The sequence below is a fragment of the Lepidochelys olivacea genome (assembly GCF_965140295.1).
Source record: "Lepidochelys olivacea isolate rLepOli2 genome assembly, chromosome: 5".
Classification (NCBI taxonomy): Eukaryota; Metazoa; Chordata; order Testudines; family Cheloniidae; genus Lepidochelys; species Lepidochelys olivacea.
The window spans coordinates 95,532,675-95,553,096 of NC_140415.1; the positions used below are offsets into that span (position 1 = coordinate 95,532,675).

General features: G+C 42.9%; 1 long non-coding RNA gene across 1 annotated transcript in view; it reads right to left on the reverse strand.

Annotated features, from left to right (window-relative positions):
• The window catches only part of LOC311521141, a 66,048-nt gene extending 48,976 nt beyond the window's left edge, over positions 1–17,072 (reverse strand). Inside the window, exon 1 of the long non-coding RNA XR_014711811.1 lies at positions 16,903–17,072. This is a non-coding gene — a long non-coding RNA (uncharacterized lncRNA). The remainder of the gene's footprint in view (positions 1–16,902) is intronic.
• Between the last annotated feature and the right edge of the window lie 3,350 nt (positions 17,073–20,422).

Consider the following 20,422-nt stretch of genomic DNA (forward strand, 5'->3'; position numbering starts at 1 on the left):
TCTATATATCTAAAGTATGAAACTCTACTTATCACAGGGGTATCTCTCTGTCACCCTGGGAAGATCTTGGATACTTTTGCTCCCATTTCTTTCACCATTCCCTGACTACCAGAGCAAGCCCAGGAGAATCTGCCAGTTAATTACTGCTCTTGTAATTTGACCTAACAGACCAAGCTGGAAACTGAACCACAAGTTCCCCAGGTATGAAACAATCTAATCTTGAAGGCAACCTGAAAATAGATTTATTTAACACACACAATCCTTCTCTCTACAAGATGGACATTAAACCTTGTTGTCATGAGTGACCTAAGAGACAGTCTATTATAAAACACTTAGGGGTACATTCCCAAAACATTGTGTGTTGCTTTTAGTTGTACGGTTATAGTCAATGAGCCACTTTTTGATCTCCCTTAAAACAGTGAACTCCCATTGACTTGAATGGAGTTTCACACAAATCTATGAAAATGTACCCTCAATCCTTACTACATTCCCACCATTCCAAATAATACCAATGACAGGACTTTGCGCATTCTCAGAGTTTGCAAACCCATCTACTTTGTTGGGAGGAAGATGCAGATTTCCCAAATTAACAAACCATTCTTTTCTAGGTTTCAGAGTAGCAGCCGTGTTAGTCTGTATCCGCAAAAAGAACAGGAGTACTTGTGGCACCTTAGAGACTAACAAATTTATTTGAGCATAAGCTTTCATGAGCTACAGCTCACTTCATCGGATGCATGCAGTGGAAAATACAGTAGGGGGATTTTATATACAAAGAACATGAAACAATGGGTGTTACCATACACACTGTAACAAGAGTGATCGGGTAAGGTGAGCTATTACCAGCAGGAGAGCGGGGGGGAACCAACATGGGGAAATAGTTTTACTTTGTGTAATGACACATCCACTCGCAGTCTTTATTCAAGCCTAAGGTAATTGTATCCAGTTTGCAAATTAATTCCAATTCAGCAGTCTCTCATTGGAGTCTGTTTTTGAAGTTTTTTTGTTGAAGAATTGCCACTTTTAGGTCTGTAATAGAGTGACCAAAGAGATTGAAGTGTTCTCCGACTGGTTTTTGAATGTTATAATTCTTGACGACTGATTCGTGTCCTTTTATTCTTTTACGTAGAGACTGTCCAGTTTGGCCAATGTACATGGCAGAGGGGCATGGCTGGCACATGATGGCATATATCACATTGGTAGATGTGCAGGTGAACAAGCCTCTGATAGTGTGGCTGATATGATTAGGCCCTATGATGGTGTCCCCTGAACAGATATGTGAACACAGTTGGCAACGGGCTTTGTTGCAAGGATAAGTTCCTGGGTTAGTGGTTCTGTTGTGTGGTGTGTGGTTGCTGGTGAGTATTTGCTTCAGGTTGGGGGGCTGTCTGTAGGCAAGGACTGGCCTGTCTCCCAAGATCTGTGAGAGTGATGGGTCGTCCTTCAGGATAGCTTGTAGATCCTTGATGATGCGCTGGAGAGGTTTTAGTTGGGGGCTGAAGGTGATGGGTAGTGGCGTCTGTTATTTTCTTTGTTGGGCCTGTCCTGTAGTAGGTAACTTCTGGGTACTCTTCTGGCTTTGTCAATCTGTTTCTTCACTTCAGCAGGTGGGTATTGTAGTTGTAAGAACACTTAATAGAGATCTTGTAGGTGTTTGTCTCTGTCTGAGGGGTTGGAGCCAAAAGGAACTGTACTCCATGTCTTAAGGATAGAATAATGCGTATTCACCAGACTTGCTGAAGTAGATGTCCTCTATATACTGTATTTGTGTTACAATTTTTCTCTCTCACCCCTTCCTTCCTTGTTTTTTCACAGTCTCTCCTAGGCAGAGTACAAATCCAATAACATTCAAGTTCCAATTGAATGTTTAAACCTCTGTTGAGTGGAATGGAAATTAGGGATAATTCTCCTCTCTGTATGCAATATTTCACTCATCCCCGATGTAGACAGTGAAAATAATAGAATATTTAATGGGGAGAGACACATACCTTTTGGAACTCTGTCTTTGGTACAAGGAAAAGCTTTTGACTCCCAGAGTTCTTTCATTTGGCCCATCTAATAGTATATGAGATATGCCCCACATTGAAAGTCTAGGGCCAAAATCTGCAGTTACAGCAATCACACTTTGACCTTCATTGAGGATTTTACCTGAGTAAGAACTGTAGTATTTGGCCCATAATAAAAAATAGGGTCCAGTCTGCATATTACTGAAAAAAGGGAAGACACAATTGGGAGCTTTGTCTGCCATTAGATGTATTAATTCACATACAGGTAGACAAGACAAGCTTTCAACTATTGCAGACAGCACACTGAAAGAGGACCAGTAATTTCATTGTTTGTGGTAATCTTGTTTCCTGTAATATCCAGCTACTGATAGTTTGAACAAATTGGAATAATCCATTCTCCATGTTCTGGATCTGGAGCTTTGGGCAGCTACCCAGATATCAACTAAACCCTTAAAATATCTCTCTTTTTTTTTTTTCACAAACTAGTTATGATACATAATATATAGGCTGATAATGATAAATTGGAGGAATGATTGGGAACAGTTTATTACCCTTTTACTTGAAAGAAAATGACCAATCTGGTTAACACAATCTTATATCACCACAGTGTGGCCAAGATTGGCCACTCGTCTTCTAACTGGTACCCATTCCTGTTCTTTTCTACCTCTTTGTCTGAAGTTAGATTGTGAGCTCCTCAGGACAGGACCATCTATTCTTTTCTGCTTGAAAAGCTCATAGCATGTAATGGCCATGCCAGAAACAAATTATAAATAAGTGCAGATTCTTTAAAAATTACTTGCTATCCTCATAATCCAGACAAAAATTTCAATATTTCCAGCCTTCAACAGCAATAATGGTACAGAAAAGGTTTTATAGTACAAGAACAAGAGAAAACCCAAGGAAACTGAAAGGAAATGTATTTCAAAATGATGAAATTAAGTCATTTCTTTTGTAATGTATAATAACCCTGTGGAACTCACTGACATAATATAACAATGAGATAAAGATCTTACTGAAATACAAAAAGGAAAAAAAAACAGAGCAATTAGATGATTAGAATGTCAAGCTACTAGCCAGGACAAATATTTATAAGGAAGACCAACCTACATGCTTCAAGACATGTCAACCACAGCTGCCTGGGTTTAGGAGGAAACGTCCTGTATAGGAATGTTAATGTACATTTGTCCTTTATAGCCCTGATGGAGCAAACCACTTAATCACATGCTTACTGTCAAGCACATGCTTAAGTTCTACTGAAGAATGTGATTGTGTGCTTTGATTAATAAGTTCTAAGGAAGGGTTACACATTGCTTAGGAACATCTGATCCTGGCCACAGTCAGATACAAAGTACTAGACTGGATGGGTCACCAGTCTCATCCAGTATAGCAAATCCTGTGTTCCGGTAAGACCACTCAGCACCCAACAGAATTATTAACCACAGCCAAATCAGACAAGTTTACAGAATCTGTAGTTTAAGAAATTTAAAAGGCAAATAGTAAGTAATGACCTTTAAAAATCACTAAGAAAGGTTTTGATGGTCACATATCCATTTACATTGCCATTAGCTACCAAGCCTTCTTTTTTATGAGAAATGTTTAATTGATCTTTATTGAGCAGAGCCTTTTCTTTTGCTTGTAAAAGAAATGATTGGTTTTCCCCTCTAGTTCAGTCTGAGGAAGTTAATAGTCCAGTTTTCTCTTGCAGCAGAGACAGTTAATGACTGGTGGACTATCATAAAATGGATTTACTGTCCAAATTACAATCCAGTTTCTAATCAGCCTTCTCCCTTCAGACTGTTCTATTTGAATTTGTTGATTTTTTTTTGGACTCCTTTGCGGTTGACAAGGACATTTTGTTGTCATTTTTTTTCTGTCATTCAAATAATGCATGTGCTTTCACTACAGTGGTCCATAATCTACTGCTGTAAATTCTGAAGCAGACTGTAATATACATTGATTTGATAAACTCATGCTGCATCTCCTAGACTAGCCAAAGAACTTCTCAGCAACAATGGTCGCTAGCAAGGCAGCAAACACTGTACACTACAGTAGAATCTCAAAGTTATGAACACCAGAGGTATGAACTGACCAGTCAACCACATACCTCATTTGGAACCGGAAGTACACAATCAGGCAGCAGCAAAGACAAAGTGAAAAAAGTAAGTACAGTACGGTACTGTGTTAAATGTAATCTACTAAAAAATAAAGGGGAAGCAGCATTTTTCTTCTGCATAGTAAAGTTTCAAAGCTGTATTAAGTCAGTGTTCAGTTGTAAACTTTTGAAAGAACCACCATAACCTTTTGTTCAGAGTTATGAACATTTCAGAGTTACAAACAATCTCCATTCCCGAGGTGTTTGTAACTCTGAGGTTCTACTGTAGTATATGAAATAAATCGTATTTTATTTTTAGAGCCTGCACACATGGACTTGTATTGCTCTCATCAATGTAGTATCTGAGTGCCTCCAATTAGGCAGCACATACACATTTTGCAAATGCTGTAGGGTTAAAAATATTGAAGATAGATTCTCAGAACATTAGATCTAATATAATGAACAGGTTTAACATAATGAACAAAGAGTTAGCATTATGATTGGAATGCTTTACAGAACAGGTTTAAAAGGGCTTTACAACAGAATAAAAGGTGCCACCTTTGTGTCTGATTACTTAGTTGTTTAATACAACAGAGAATGGTTCACAGAAAAGAAACTGGGATCTAGAAAGTGAATACTCCGAAAGCTCCAACATGCTGCACATAACATATAGGGGATCGATCTCTATAATTACTCCACTCCTTATCACACACTTTTGTGATGTATATATGGGGAGAAGAGACTAGCCCAGATTCAGACACAGGGGCAGGAATGGTCAATCCCAGAGTCTTTCCAGGATTAATGAATCAGTAAACCTACTATATAAACTGAACCAATAAAGTACATTATTGTACAGCAATTTCCTTACTCCCTTGGGAATCCATGTTTAAAACTTGACAAAATCTTAACCATCTACTCCAAATGCCATGGTTACCATTCCTCAGCTGCTTTCCAAAATTTTGCAGCAATTTGAAAACACCAGGATGCCCAAACCCTTCAGAAGTGAGAGAAACTCTGATTCTTTTCCCCAACTCTTTTATTGTACCTGTCACTTCTCAAAACTCAGTGGTATTTGAATAGATCTAATTCTAATGAATCTGACCCCTTTTTTGCTTCAACTTAGGATAACTAAACACATTGATTCTCTTTTCAAATTCATGTATTGTTGTGTAATTGAGTTTTGTAATACTAAAGGCCCAGTATTTGTGCTATGACCATATGTTAATTTTTATGCTACACTGCTGGATATTTTATACTTTATACCTGGATATATAAAATCAGGAATATATAATATCTTCTATTTTTCCTTGTTGATCAAATGGAAGACTTTTTAAAGTATTTAGACAGGCAGAAAGGAAAGCAAAAAATAATCCCTATTTAATAGTCACTCTTATTGTCTTGTCTTTTTGCTTGGTTATGGATCTTTTACAATTGCTCATTGAAGACCGTAACGTATAATAAAAAATAAAATCCACCAGAATGTTACATACAGGAGTGTTTAAAAGTTTAATTCATTAATATTTGTTAAGCACCATGAGAACCTTGGCTTGAATGTGCTGTAGGGCTGAGTTGGATTGGACAGCATTGCATGACATAGGATTATATGGTTGTGGAAAACAAAGTGGATTCCTTAACTATTATTCATTTCCAGATAATCTAATGTTTTGGCAGTTTTCCTGGGTAGAACTTTTGAAAAGAACATGTAGTGTTTTGGGGCACTAGTGGAATTTTGTTCAAGCAACTTTCAATCTTGTTTTGTTTTCATTTTATTACGTTGGTGTTCTACTTTGCTTAGATATTAAGTATTTAGGTACAATCAAAGACAGATGCAGAGTAATAATACCATGTACTACAACTGCTGAGAGATCCTTTTGCAAAAGGCATAAGCATTAGACTGCACAGTAGGTGATTGGCTACATGAAATAGATTTTAAGCTCTTTGGGGCAGGGGTTTTCTTTCTTACATGTATCCACAGCACTTAACGTGCCAGGACCCTGATCGGGGCCTCTAGGTGCTACCACAGTACAAATAAAAACAACAAGTCATATGTAGCAATTTATAAGAGAAAAGAAGTACTTGCAACTAGCCTACAGTGAGCAACTTACAAGGTAGCTCTCACTTGATGATAGCCTTTCTGCATGATAATATTTGTGGCTCCATCTTTAGCAACCAAGTGCCATCACTCCCTGATGACAGTGTACAAAAGGGATTAGCAACCTCCCTAAAGAGGAGCAAACAGACATCTCCTGAATAGGAATGAAGGCAAAATTCATGCCTGTTTTGTCCTCTGTAAAATAAAGTGATAGGCATTCTTCATCCAATGCAGTCAAAATTGACTTAGAATCCAAAGTATGCTAGGCACTTTAAACACAAATAAAAGACATGGTCTGTGTCCTTCAGAGCTTAGAATCTAAAAAGAGACATGACAAATGAGGAGTGAAATAGAGGGATCAGGTCACATGGTGGAGGATATGGGTTACAATTACAAGGTCATATGCTTGCTGTGGTGGTTCTGCACACGTCTTGTCTGTGTCCTGTGGCTTTTTATGAAACACTTGCAGCTGGGTAGGGACCTGCACCACCTGCACACTTTTTGTCTGCCAGCCAGAGTGCCATCTCTAGTCTTCGTCTGCATTTCAACTTGGCACCAGCGCAATTGTACCACAGCAAAGAATAAATCTCTTCGCTTCCTGTCCTTATTTAGAAAACTGTGCTTTAATCCTATCTCTAGCCCTGGTCTACACTAGGACTTTAGGTCGAATTTAGCAGCGTTAAATCGATGTAAACCTGCACCCGTCCACACGATGAAGCCCTTTATTTCGACTTAAGGGGCTCTTAAAATCGATTTCCTTACTCCACCCCTGACAAGTGGATTAGCGCTTAAATCGGCCTTGCCGGCTCGAATTTGGGGTACTGTGGACACAATTCGACGGTATTGGCCTCTGGGAGCTATCCCAGAGTGCTCCATTGTGACTGCTCTGGACAGCACTCTCAACTCAGATGCACTGGCCAGGTAGACAGGAAAAGAACCGCGAACTTTTGAATCTCATTTGCTGTTTGGCCAGCGTGGCAAGCTGCAGGTGACCATGCAGAGCTCATCAGCACAGGTGACCATGATGGAGTCCCAGAATCGCAAAAGAGCTCCAGCATGGACCGAACGGGAGGTACGGGATCTGATTGCTGTTTGGGGAGAGGAATCCGTGCTATCAGAACTCCGTTCCAGTTTTCGAAATGCCAAATCCTTTGTCAAAATCTCCCAGGGCATGAAGGACAGAGGCCATAACAGGGACCCGAAGCAGTGAAGGAGCTGAGGCAAGCCTACCAGAAAACCAGAGAGGCGAACAGCCGCTCCGGGTCAGAGCCCCAAACATGCCGCTTCTATGATGAGCTGCATGCCATTTTAGGGGGTTCAGCCACCACTACCCCAGCCGTGTTGTTTGACTCCTTCAATGGAGATGGAGGCAATACGGAAGCAGGTTTTGGGGACGAAGAAGATGATGATGATGAGGAGGAGGTTGTTGCTAGCTCACAGCAAGCAAGCGGAGAAACTGGTTTTCCCGACAGCCAGGAACTGTTTCTCACCCTGGACCTGGAGCCAGTACCCCCCGAACCCACCCAAGGCTGCCTCCTGGACCCAGCAGGCAGAGAAGGGACCTCTGGTGAGTGTACCTTTTAAAATACTATACATGGTTTAAAAGCAAGCATGTGAAAGGATTACTTTGCCCTGGCATTCACGGTTCTCCTGGATGTACTCCCAAAGCCTTTGCAAAAGGTTTCTGGGGAGGGCAGCCTTATTGCGTCCTTCATGGTAGGACACTTTACCACTCCAGGCCAGTAACACGTACTCGGGAATCATTGTACAACAAAGCATTGCAGTGTATGTTTGCTGGCGTTCAAACAACATCCGTTCTTTATCTCTCTGTGTTATCCTCAGGAGAGTGAGATATCATTCATGGTCACCTGGTTGAAATAGGGTGCTTTTCTTCAGGGGACACTCAGAGGAGCCCATTCCTGCTGGGCTGTTTGCCTGTAGCTGAACAGAAATGTTCCCCGCTGTTAGCCACGGGGAGGGGGGAGGGTTGAGGGGGTAGCCACGTGGTGGGGGGAGGCAAAATGCGACCTTGTAACGAAAGCACATGTGCTATGTATGTAATGTTAACAGCAAGGTTTACCCTGAAAGAGTGTAGCCACTGTTTTATAAAATGTGTCTTTTTAAATACCGCTGTCCCTTTTTTTTTCTCCACTAGCTGCATGTGTTTCAATGATCACAGGATCTTCTCCTTCCCAGAGGCTAGTGAAGCTTAGAAAGAAAAAAAAACGCACTCGCGATGAAATGTTCTCCGAGCTCATGCTGTCCTCCCACACTGACAGAGCACAGACGAATGCGTGGATGCAAATAATGTCAGAGTGCAGGAAAGCACAAAATGACCGGGAAGAGAGGTGGTGGGCTGAAGAGAGTAAGTGGCGGGCTGAAGACAGGGCTGAAGCTCAAATGTGGCGGCAACGTGATGAGAGGAGGCAGGATTCAATGCTGAGGCTGCTGGAGGACCAAACCAGTATGCTCCAGTGTATGGTTGAGCTGCAGCAAAGGCAGCTGGAGCACAGACTGCCACTACAGCCCCTGTGTAGCCAACCACCCTCCTCCCCAAGTTCCATAGCCTCCACACCCAGACGCCCAAGAACGCGGTGGGGGGGGCCTCCGGTCAACCAGCCACTCCACCACAGAGGATTGCCCAAAAAAAAGAAGGCTGTCATTCAATAAATTTTAAAGTTGTAAACTTTTAAAGTGCTGTGTGGCATTTTCCTTCCCTCCTCCACCACCCCTCCTGGGCTACCTTGGTAGTCATCCCCCTATTTGTGTGATGAATGAATAAAGAATGCATGAATGTGAAGCAACAATGACTTTATTGCCTCTGCAAGCGGTGATTGAAGGGAGGAGGGGCGGGTGGTTAGCTTACAGGGAAGTAGAGTGAACCAAGGGGCGGGGGGTTTCATCAAGGAGAAACAAACAGAACTTTCACACCGTAGCCTGGCCAGTCACGAAACTGGTTTTCAAAGTTTCTCTGATGCGTACCGCTCCCTCCTGTGCTTTTCTAAGCGCCCTGGTGTCTGGCTGCGTGTAACCAGCAGCCAGGCGATTTGCCTCAACCTCCCACCCCGCCATAAACATCTCCCCCTTACTCTCACAGATATTGTGGAGCACACAGCAAGCAGTAATAACAGTGGGAATATTGGTTTCGCTGAGGTCTAAGCGAGTCAGTAAACTGCGCCAGCGCGCCTTTAAACATCCAAATGCACATTCTACCACCATTCTGCACTTGCTCAGCCTGTAGTTGAACAGCTCCTGACTACTGTCCAGGCTGCCTGTGTACGGCTTCATGAGCCATGGCATTAAGGGGTAGGCTAGGGTCACTACCCTTGATATCAGCAGATCTTTGATTGCGTGGGCTACTTGCATCACAGCAGCCCCCACAGTAGATTTGCCCACTCCAAATTGATTCCCAACTGACCGGTAGCTGTCTGGTGTTGCAAGCTTCCACAGGGCTATCGCCACTCACTTCTCAACTGTGAGGGCTGCTCTCATCTTGGTATTCATGCGCCTCAGGGCAGGGGAAAGCAAGTCACAAAGTTCCATGAAAGTGCCCTTACACATGCGAAAGTTTCGCAGCCACTGGGAATCATCCCAGACCTGCAACACTATGCGGTCCCACCAGTCTGTGCTTGTTTCCCGAGCCCAGAATCGGCGTTCCACAGCATGAACCTGCCCCATTAGCACCATGATGCATGCATTGTCAGGGCCCATGCTTTCAGAGAAATCTGTGTCCATGTCCTGATCACTCACGTGACCGCGCTGACGTCGCCTCCTTGCCTGGTATCGCTTTGCCAGGTTCTGGTGCTGCATATACTGCTGGATAATGCGTGTGGTGTTTAATGTGCTCCTAATTGCCAAAGTGAGCTGAGCGGCCTCCATGCTTGCCTTGGTATAGCGTCCGCACAGAAAAAAGGCGCGGAATGATTGTCTGCCGTTGCTCTGGCAGAGGGAGGGGCGACTGACGACACGGCTTACAGGGTTGGCTTCAGGGAGCTAAAATCAACAAAGGGGGTGTCTTTACATCAAGGAGTATTTCAGGCAGGACTTCACGGAGGGTTCCAATAAGAAATGGTGCACCTAAGTTATTGTTCTTATTGGAACAAGGAGGTTAGTCTGGCCTCTGATTGATACATGGCTAGATTTACCTCGCTGCACCTTCCCTGTGAGTGACTGCAGTGTGACCTAGAGGAATGAGTCCCCTAGACAGGGGAGGAGGCAAATGAGTACAAAACAAATCTGGTCTATTTCTTGTTTTGATCCACTCCATCTATCTTTTACATCTTTGGCTGGCAGCAGACGGTGCAGAAAGACTGCATGCCATCCACATCTCATGGCTGCTCGGCAGAAGAGGGTGCAGTAGGACTGCTAGCCATCCTCATCTCTTGCCTGCCTGGCAGAAGATGGAACATACGACTGCTAGCAATCCGTATCGCGTGCCTGCTCATCATAAGACAGTTCAATAGGACTGACTGCAGGACTAAAGAGAATGACCTGGTCAAGTCACTCCAAATTTAGTCCCTGCGCCCATGTCTGCCCAGGCACTCCCAGCCGACATGGCCAGGAGCACCTCGGACACGACGAGGACGGCTACCAGTCGTACTGCACCGTCTGCTGCCAGAAGGCAATGGGTTGCTGCTACTGTGTAGCAATGCCATACCACGTCTGCCAGCACCCAGGAGACATAGGGTGATGGTTACCTGAGCGGGCTCCATGCTTGCCGTGGTATGGCGTCTGCACAGGTAACTCTGGAAAAAAGGCGCAAAACGATTGTCTGCCCTTGCTTTCACGGAGGGAGGGAGGGAACGGGGGCCTGACGATATGTACCCAGAACCACCCGCGACAATGTTTTAGCCCCATCAGGCATTGGGATCTCAACCCAGAATTCCAATGGGCAGCGGAGACTGCGGGAACTGTGGGATAGCTATCCACAGTGCAATGCTCTGGAAGTCGACTCTAGCCTCGGTACTGTGGAAGCACTCCGCCGAGTTAATGCACTTAATGCACTTAGAGCATTTTCTGTGGGGACACACACACTCGAATATATAAAACCGATTTCTAAAAAAACGACTTCTATAAATTCGACCTTATTCCGTAGTGTAGACATACCCCTAGACTTCATGGTCCACATGTGTGGGTGAGTGGTGGGAGTGTCACTGAAGGAGTTTTCAGAATAGCAACCGTGTTAGTCTGTATCCACAAAAAGAACAGGAGTACTTGTGGCACCTTAGAGACTAACAAATGTATTAGAGCATAAACTTTCATGGGCTACAGCCCACTTCATTGGATGCACAGAATGGAACATATAATAAGATAGATATACACACATACAGAGAACATGAAAAGGTGGAGTACGATGAGTTGTATTTGGATCACAGGTAAAAGACAAGAGGGCTATCATGGGTACTTTGAGATGGGAAACCCAGTAGTAGTTGAGAAATGTCGTAGAATGAGGGCCCCACATATGACTTCATATAGAGCCCCAAAGAAATTAGGGCAAGACCTGCTGGGAAATATGGGTTCCTGAGCCGCTGACTCTACACTGAAACAACAGCAGTGTAGAATTGCTCCATGCTTACTAATTAGAACCAACTATTTTTAAATGAAGCACGATCAAGGCAGATTATTCGGATCCCTCAGTCTCATAGTTAATGCGTGATGGATAGGAGATAACTTTTTAAAAATTCAGATTGCTGAAGAACAGATAAATCCAATTTATATCCTTATTTCCCTACACCTAAAGTAGACAATATGAGTTAAGAAATAAGATATTACAAAGTGTGCTTTAATGAGCTATTAATGCATGCCTATTGAAACTGTATGGTACAGAGCTGAAGGCCAAGTGGCTTCTGCCACCCAAGGACTACATTAATGGGCAATTAAAGAACTCCTTGAATTGGCTCATTGCTGGTGGAGTTATATTTTTTTAAAAGGTTTCAGAGTAACAGCCGTGTTAGTCTGTATTCGCAAAAAGAAAAGGAGGACTTGTGGCACCTTAGAGACTAACCAATTTATTTGAGCATAAGCTTTCGTGAGCTACAGCTCACCTCATCGGATGCATACTGTGGAAAGTATAGAAGATCTTTTTATACACACAAAGCATGAAAAAATGGGTATTTACCACTACAAAAGGTTTTCTCTCCCCCCACAAACCCACTCTCCTGCTGGTAATAGCTTATCTAAAGTGATCACTCTGCTTACAATGTGTATGATAATCAAAAAGAAAAGGAGTACTTGTGGCACCTTAGAGACTAACCAATTTATTTGAGCATGAGCTTTCGTGAGCTACAGCTCACTTCATCGGATGCATACTGTGGAAACTGCAGAAGACATTATATACACAGAGACCATGAAACAATACCTCCTCCTACCCCACTCTCCTGCTGGTAATAGCTTATCTAAAGTGATCATCAAGTTGGGCCATTTCCAGCACAAATACAGGGTTTAACAAGAACGTCTGGGGGGGGTGGTAATAACATTCATAAACCAGTCAGAGAACACTTCAATCTCTCTGGTCACGCGATTAGAGACATGAAAGTTGCGATATTACAACAAAAAAACTTCAAAACCAGACTCCAGCAAGAGACTGTTGAATTGGAATTCATTTGCAAATTGGATACAATTAACTTAGGCTTGAATAGAGACTGGGAAGGTCGCTATCTTAAAACAAAAAAACTTCAAATCCAGACTCCAGCGAGAAACTGCTGAATTGGAATTCATTTGCAAATTGGATACTATTAATTTAGGCTTAAATAGAGACTGGGAGTGGCTAAGTCATTATGCAAGGTAGCCTGTTTCCTCTTGTTTTTTCCTACCCCCCCCCCCCAGATGTTCTGGTTTAACTTGGATTTAAACTTGAAGAGTGGTCAGTTTGGATGAGCTATTACCAGCAGGAGAGTGAGTTTGTGTGTGTATGGGGGTGGGAGGGATGTGAGAAAACCTGGATTTGTGCAGGAAATAGCCCAACTTGATTGTCATGCACATTGTGTAAAGAGTTGTCACTTTGGATGAGCTATCACCAGCAGGAGAGTGAATTTGTGTGGGGGGGTGGAGGGTGAGAAAACCTGGATTTGTGCTGGAAATGGCCCACCTGATGATCACTTTAGATAAGCTATTACCAGCAGGACAGTGGGGTGGGAGGAGGTATTGGTTCATATTCTCTGTGTATATATAAAGTCTGCTGCAGTTTCCACGATATGCATCTGATGAAGTGAGCTGTAGCTCACGAAAGCTTATGCTCTAATAAATTGGTTAGTCTCTAAGGTGCCACAAGTACTCCTTTTCATTATGCAAGGTAACCTATTTCCCCTTGTTTTTTCCTATACCCCCCTCTCCCCAGACGTTCTTGTTAAACCCTGGATTTGTGCTGGAAATGGCCCACCTTGATTATCATACACATTGTAAGGAGAGTGATCACTTTAGATAAGCTATTACCAGCAAGAGAGTGGGGTGGGGGAGAGAAAACCTTTTGTAGTGGTAAACACCCATTTTTTCATGCTTTGTGTGTATAAAAAGATCTTCTATACTTTCCACAATATGCATCCGATGAAGTGAGCTGTAGCTCACGAAAGCTTATGCTCAAATAAATTGGTTAGTCTCTCAGGTGCCACAAGTACTCCTTTTTATTTTTTTAAAAGTTATTTTTATAGAAAATGTTAAATTGTTTAGTATGGCCAACAGCATATTGCAGAAAAAAATATTGTACAGTAGAAATATTTCTGGAAATAGCAAGATAGTAAAACTAGCAGTGATTTTCTTGACTACACTTTGCACTGTTCTCAGCAACACCCAAAGGAAACCATTTCTGGAGAATTAAACACCTTCTTGAAAGCAAATAATAAAAGTGATGCAGCTGTGGCAAAAATTATCTTAAAAGTGGTTTCCCTAGCTTTGCCAGGAGAGGCATCTACAATAACAGACACCTAAATTACCATGACTTTCATATACCAGCACCTTTAGTCTCATTTTTAAGGGTTTTGGTCACTCTAATAGGTGTAGTGGAGATGGGACAGCAGCATAAGGGGTTTCTAGATTTAGCCACCTCTGCATTTCCAAAAGCAATGGCTCCTGAACAAGCCACAGGTGATAAAAAAGGGTCTCTTTAATGGTGAGCTAAACAACCCTTTTACCTAGTCTAATCCCCATTCTCAAGGGCCACAAAAGGTAGAGACTAGGGGGAGCAAGGAAAAAATAAATAGTTCAACCCCTTTTAAAAGCCTGAGAAGAACAATCATCAGCTCAGTCCCCTTTTCACCAGCTACTAGAGACTGTCTCCCCCTTGGGGAATACAGGTTTCTGTAGTCTAGATTTCTTTCCTACACTCAGGGAAATCTTAGCACATACTGCCTGATATCTACCCCTGCTCAAAAGATTAAAAAGCCTGATTTCTGCTAACCTAACTTCTTATATCCTCTTGATGAGGCACCATGCACAGTTGGAGTCTGTTTCATTCTCTGCTGTAATCCCTTAAGTGATAGGAGACAGCTGGGGGCCTTCTACTGCTCAGAGAGATTTTTAACCTTTTGTCCTCCAATACAGGGTCTCATCCTCCTCACCTACTGACCATAATTCCATTTGTGATTGTGTATTGTCCCTGTGACATTTACAGCAATTGCTTACCTAGAAAAGTAATGTTAGGAAAGATTTGCTGTATGTTAATGTATATTTAACGTCCCCAGACAGGAAGGCAAGTCTTGTGATTAAGGTGCATGACCCTGAGTCAGAACACTTGGGCTTTGTGGTAGTGGAAAGTGTGCTTTAAGGACTGAACTTCCCAGACACAGTCTGAGCAGGGTGCTGTGAAGCTTTTGATGTTATGTGCAACCAATTGGAACTGGACACTGAATGAAGCATAGCTCTTGCATGCTGCTTAATCCTTGAAGGTATTTAGGTACCTAACTTCGATTGATTTCAATGGGAGTTAAGCACCTAAATGCCTTGGAGGATCTGGACCTGAGTAAACACTGAACACCACAGGTTCTAGTCCCATCTATACCATTGACTTCCTGTGTAACTTAACATATTTGTGCCAAAGTTCCCCATCTGTATGAGGTGATAATATCCCAGAAGATGATGGTTATTGATTAAAGCAATGGGTTGGAACTCTAGGGATCTGCATCCAGTACTTAGCTCTGCCACCCCACTGTCCTGCTGGGGGGGTGGAGGGTGAGAAAACCTGGATTTGTGCTGGAAATGGCCCAACCTGATGATCACTTTAGATAAGCTATTACCAGCAGGACAGTGGGGTGGGAGGAGGTATTGTTTCATATTCTCTGTGTGTATATAAAGTCTGCTGCAGTTTCCACGGTATGCATCCGATGAAGTGAGCTGTAGCTCACGAAAGCTCATGCTCAAATAAATTGGTTAGTCTCTAAGGTGCCACAAGTACTCCTTTTCTTTTTGCCTAAGAATGGGATCACAAAAGACATAAAGCTAGCCTCATCACCCCTCCTTCTCCAGCTCCCAGCCCCAGTCTCCTTGCCCAGCCAGTCACAGTTTCTCTCCCCTACCTCTCGCATTTCAGTCCCACCAACTCCTTGTCCCACTCTCCTCCTTTCCCTCCTGCATTTTCCCCTCTGCATTTGAATAAGATGGCTTTCTCTCCAAACTGCATGAGCCCAGCCGGGGATTCATTGAGAGCACAGGGAAGACAGGCTCCCTGTTCTCAGTTCTGGCACCCAGCTCCACCACAGCCAAGAGGAGCCACTACAGAGAAAGTCTGAAATCATTCCCATAGCTGTTAACTGGAGCATGCTCAGTCACTCTATGGGATGGTGCATGCACAGTCTGGTCAGCACTAGGAGCTGTGAGAAGCTCAGATATGTTCAGTGAGGATGGAATCATGAGATTTTAGTTTTGCAAATCACAAATCTTTACTGAACACGTGCAAACTGATTTTTCAAAGGTTTATAACTTGGGCAAATCTGGGCAGATTTCCATGCGGATGGCAAGAGGCACACCCATGAATTGACACAAATGCCTTCTCTTTCCCTCCCCACCAACTTTCATGTCCCTGCTCCAAAGCATGGGGGCTCTAGAACCATTCAGAGATAAGATTATCTTTCAATGTTAAATTTTGGCAATGTATTTTTCTCAAGCCTCAGTCTCAAAAATGGCTCAACTGTTTGGCTGACATTTTTTCCAGAACATTCAGCCTGAGGCACACTTCTGGCATGGAAAATTTGAGCTCAAACAGTTAATGTTTATTCAGTTGCTTATAACGTTGCCATAGGATCTTATCATGGGAAGTGTCAAGCAGCCTGGATAACAGGCAGTGTTACCAGCCCTATCTATATTGTAGTTTCCAGTATTATTTCTGGGGTGAGGAAAGGGTGAGAGGTGGAGGGAAGGGTTGTGATAATTGGCCTACAAATCTGAGCTTGACTGTGAAAAGTGAGTGAAAGTTCTTAAAATCATCTATAACAATAAATGTTGATGGGAAAAGGTGCAAAATGGAGACCAAAAGACTGAATTAGTGCACACAAAAAGGCCTTCTGCTATAATACAACGATTGTGTAAAGAAAAACAAGAGAAGTGTAGGTCAGGAAATCAATGGACCAAAATTGGTGTCTCAAACATTAGACCTAATTAGCGAACAAAATAATGAAGGGATATGCTATTCTAGCCACCACTTCCTTTTGGGTTCTTATAAAAAAAATTTTTTTAAAGCAAGACTTTTGAGAGAAAATTAGCAGAAGAAGCAGCTGTCTTACACCAACCTCTGCAGCAAGCTTTACCACCATGGCTGCCATTCCTACTGTCTCCTAGGATCTATCCGTAACATTGTTGGGCCTTCATCATCTTCTCTTTCTTAGCCATCTCCTTTTTCCTTCTGTCTAGTACGAGTCTGCCTTAGCCAGCCAAGACGATATATTTTGCAACACTGCTGTAAGCCTGTGATCAGAAAGGGCAGATAAAAGCCAAGTCATACACAGCCCAATAGTGATACAAGTTTACCAGATCTTGACATGGCTAATAAAATCATGTGTAATCCCTACGTTTCTCCAGCAGGGGGATTGAAAATGAAAGTCAGCACCAGAGACAGAAGCTGCATTGTCTACCTTTTCTGTTCTTTTCCTGTGCGAGTGTGTGTGTGTGTGTGTGTCTGGTTTTGTCTTTTGACTGGAGTTTAACAACAACAGCTTCAGCCCCTTTCAACTAACTTCTTTCTCTTTTCCCCAAAAGGACGGGTTTTACCATCTTTAATACCATCTAAGAGACTGTCAAACAAGGGGTGGTTCTTTCTGAAAGCTCTTTTGGCTAAAGGAAAAGGGATCCAGGGTTATGGCTGAAATGAAGGCCTTATTTAATCCTGCATATTTTAAATGTTTTAATTGTTTTTCCTTGTTTTTCTGTATCTTTAGTAAAAGATTTAAAAGGATTCTTAAGGGATGTTTGCCATGGTACGAAGCAGGCTGAAATCTCTGTCCAACTGTCATAAATATAAAGGGAAGGGTAAACCCCTTTGAAATCCCTCCTGGCCAGGGGAAAGCTCCTCTCACCTGTAAAGGGTTAAGAAGCTAAAGGTAACCTCGCTGGCACCTGACCAAAATGACCAATGAGGAGACAAGATACTTTCAAAAGCTGGGAGGAGGGAGAGAAACAAAGGGTCTGTGTGTCTGTCTATATGCTGGTTTCCGCCGGGGATAGACCAGGAATGGAGCCTTAGAACTTTTAGTAACTAATCTAGCTAGGTATGTGTTAGATTATGATTTCTTTAAATGGCTGAGAAAAGAATTGTGCTGAATAGAATAACTATTTCTGTCTGTGTATCTTTTTTGTAACTTAAGGTTTTGCCTAGAGGGGTTCTCTATGTTTTTGAATCTAATTACCCTGTAAGATATCTACCATCCTGATTTTACAGGGGGGATTTCTTTATTTCTATTTACTTCTATTTTTTATTAAAAGTCTTCTTGTAAAAAACTGAATGCTTTTTCATTGTTCTCAGATCCAAGGGTTTGGGTCTGTGGTCACCTATGCAAATTGGTGAGGCTTTTTATCCAACATTTCCCAGGAAAGGGGGGGTGCAAGTGTTGGGAGGATTGTTCATTGTTCTTAAGATCCAAGGGTTTGGGTCTGTGGTCACCTAGGCAAATTGGTGAGGCTTTTTACCAAACCTTGTCCAGGAAGTGGGGTGCAAGGTTTTGGGAAGTATTTTGGGGGGAAGGACGCGTCCAAACAGCTCTTCCCCAGTAACCAGTATTAGTTTGGTGGTGGTAGCGGCCAGTCCAAGGACAACGGGTGGAATATGTTGTACCTTGGGGAAGTTTTGACCTAAGCTGGTAAAGATAAGCTTAGGAGGTTTTTCATGCAAGTCCCCACATCTGTACCCTAGAGTTCAGAGTGGGGGAGGAACCTTGACACCAACAAACCCCATTTAAAACTGTAATGGAGGGACAGTTACAGGGTCATGTTAATACCTTTGACTCTTTGGGCCCAGATATTGCATTAGAATTAATATAACAGTGGGAATGTGGTAAGAGAAGTTATGAAGGATTGTTTCTATACCAAGATGCTTAATGGTAAATTTTATTGTTTATAAAAAATGTTAGAACAATCCCATTCACGGAACAGTTTCTTACAACAGAGCTTGCTTTCTAAGTATGCTTATAGAAACACCCAGCTGTTATGGAATGAATGGTTTGTCTGTCCTTTTCGTAACAATGGGAGTCTGTGTCTTCTTAAAACGACATTACAAACAAGGTACAGCATCTGTTAAGTGATGTGAGACATGCTCTCCCCCAGGATACAAATGCCCACATTTTTCAGCACTGCTAGCTGCCAACATCTACAAGCAATCGAGACTGGGAATCAGATGGCTGATCATTTTTTATTCTTTTGTGCCACTTTTTTCTAGTATTATTCCTAGCTCTGTCACTGACTCCACAAACATCTCTGGCCCAGAATCTGATCTCAGTTACATGATTCTAGTATTACTTACTTATGCAGTAATGCTGGAGTCATGTAACTGAGATCAGATTCATGTACAGATTTGTCTTATTCAGTAATACTTAGGTAATATGAGAATACATCAGTATATTTTACTATAAAGAATATGGCAGCCCAAGAGCTGGAATTTACAGTGTGTTCCATATTAATTGTCCCTCTCCTTTACCCTGATGTATGGCATAGTACTGGCTGGCCAGTCAAGACTGGGTTTTTGAGTATCAGTCCTTTTGTTAACCCCTATGAATTGGGCCCAAGCCCAAATGATAAGAGACCAGCATCAATAGCACCAGAGTTGCTGCAGACCCTGTGAGAGCATTATCATACCTGTGATCAGCTACAATATAGTGAGTAATCAGACCTGTATCTGAGTATTGTGTTGTGGGGGAAATGGCTAATTAGGCCCATTGGAGTTTTGAATACAGAGACATTCAGAAAGCTCAGCAGCTCCAGCCTGGCTGTAGGAACATACTTTCTGTATTAGACACAGCCTGCAGGCACATTGTCTCATGGACTTTCCAGATTAATTACTACAACTTTGTATTTTGCTGCTGTGACTGAGAGGCTGGGTGTTTGCCTGTTGTTTCCCACTTTGGAATGAGTGCATTAATATTCAATAGGCTCAGCCGCATGCTTGTTAGCAGGAATTCATCCCCCAAATGAGGGTTCAACCTTTTACACCCAAAGATCTCAAGAGAGGAGGCTATTCATGAGGAGACTGGTGTTTTTGCACTCTCTCACCATCCCCTAGGCCCCCACAACAGCATAATTCCCATGGCAACCATGTTCCTATGAAGTCACTTGTTTCAGGCTGCCCCAAATTCTACCTCAGAGGGTGGGGATGTGAGGGTGACTGTGCAGCAGCCAACATGCTATGTAAGATCATGCTGTCTGGGTGACTTATCTTGTCCTACTACATTACATACCATTGAAAGTGGTGCCAAACCCTTGATTCCAGCCTGTCCTGCTGCTCCGCACACACACAGCACAATCAGTTTCTGGGGAAGAAGGGGTGATGCTGTAAATCTGCAGATACCCCAGTGGCGTATTAACGCCTAGGCCGACAAGGCCTAGGACTAGGGTAGCAAATTTGCAGGGGTGGCAAATTTATAATAGCAGCCAGAGGCTCCTTCCCCTGGTGCCGGTTCACAACCTGTGCCCCCCCCCCCAACTCCATCCCTTCCCCGCCCTCATTCCTCACCCCCTCCCTGTGCCTATTGGTCCCCTTCCCCAAATCCCTGCCCCAGGCCCGCCTTCTCTCCTGAGCATGCCGCGTTCTCCCCCCTTCCCCCC